Source organism: Elephas maximus, chromosome 4, assembly GCF_024166365.1.
Source record: "Elephas maximus indicus isolate mEleMax1 chromosome 4, mEleMax1 primary haplotype, whole genome shotgun sequence".
In the NCBI taxonomy this organism is placed as follows: Eukaryota; Metazoa; Chordata; class Mammalia; order Proboscidea; family Elephantidae; genus Elephas; species Elephas maximus.
In genome coordinates this window covers 114,755,367-114,757,130 of record NC_064822.1, presented here as the reverse complement: position 1 = coordinate 114,757,130, position 1,764 = coordinate 114,755,367, and positions in this window count along the sequence as shown.

Below are 1,764 nucleotides of genomic sequence, written 5' to 3'. Positions count from 1 at the left end.
AATGGCACAGATATGAAAGAAAATTGAACCAAATTCATTGCCAGCAAGTTGATTCCAGCTCATGGTGACCCCATGTGCTACAAAGTAGAACTGCTCAGTAGGGTTTTCTCAGCTGTATTCTTCACGGAAGGAGATCACCAGACCTTTCTTCCATATTGTCACTGGGTAGGTTCAAAACTCCATCCTTTAAGTTACTATTTGAGAGAAAACTGTTTGCACAAATGAAAGAAAACTGTTTGCACAAATGCAGATATCAAGGTACTCAAAATTTCATTTTTTAAAATTGTTTTTCCTTTTTTTGTTGAGAAGTTTCTTATATATTTTGGGTTTTAAACCTTTATAAGATATATGGTTCTCAAAATTTTTCTCCTAATCTGTAGGTTGTCTCCTCACTTCATTGATAAAGTCCTTTGATGAGGAAAAGTTGTTTTGTTTTGTTTTAATTTTGGTGAGTTCCCACGTATCTATTTTGTTTTCCTTGCTTGTGCTTTCAGTGTCCTATCTAAGAATATGTTGCTAAAAATTAGATCCAAAAGCATTATCCCATGTTCTCCTCTAAGGCTTTTATGGTTTTAGTTCTTACATTTAGGTCTTTTATCCATTTTTATTTAGTTTTGCATATGGTGTGAGCTATGGGTCCAGGTTCATTCCTTTCCATGTGGAAATCCTGGTATCCTAGCTTGGTAAAAGATCAATGAAAAAGAGGAAGAACTTCAATGAGATGGATTGACACACAGGCTGCAACAATGAGTTCAAACATAGCAATGATTGTTAGGATGGAGCAGGACTGGCCACTGTTTCATTCTGTTGTACACCGCGTCTCTGTGAGACAGAACCAACTGAATGACCCCTAAAAAACAACAATGGCACTATTAAAGAGACTATTCTCTTCCCATGAATGGACTTAACAACATTTTAAAAAATCAATTGACCATAGATGTACAGGTTTATTTCTGGGCTCTCAATTCTATTCCATTGGTCTATATGTCTATCATTGCACAAGTAGCAGACTATTTTGATTACTGTAAGTTTGTAATATGTTTTGATATAAGGAAGTGTGAGTCCCTCTACTTTTTTCTTTTTCAAGCTTGCTTTGGTTATTTAGGTCCCTTTGCTGATCCACATAAATTTGAGAATTAGCTTTTCCCTTTCTGGAAAGAAGGCTGTTAAGATTTTGATGGGCATTGTAGCAGCAGTCAAGAAATCAAACAATGCACTGGGCAAATCTGCTGCAAAAGACCACTTTGAAGTGATAAAATCAAAGATGTCACTTTGAGAACTGAAATGCTCCTGACCCAAGCCATGGTATTTTCAATCACCTCATATGCATACGAAAGCTGAACAATGAATAATGAAGACTAAAGAAGAATTGATGCCTTTGAATTTTTAGGTTGGTGAGGAATAGTGACTATACCATGGACTGCCAGAAGAACAAACAAAATCTGTCTTGGAAGAAGTACAGCCAGAATGCTCCTTAGAAGCAAGGATGGCAAGACTTTGTCTCACGTACTTTGGACATGTTATCAGGAGGGACCAGCCATTGGAGAAGTACATCCATGCTTGATAAAGTAGAGGGTCAGAGAAAAAGAGGAAGATCCTCAACAAGATGGATTGACACAGTGGCTGCAACAATGGGCCCAAACAGCAATGATTGTGAGGATGACGCAGGACCAGGCAGTGTTTCATTCTGTTGTACACGGGGTCACTATCAGCTGGAAGTGACTCAATGGCACCTAACAACAACAACAACATTGTCTTGAATCT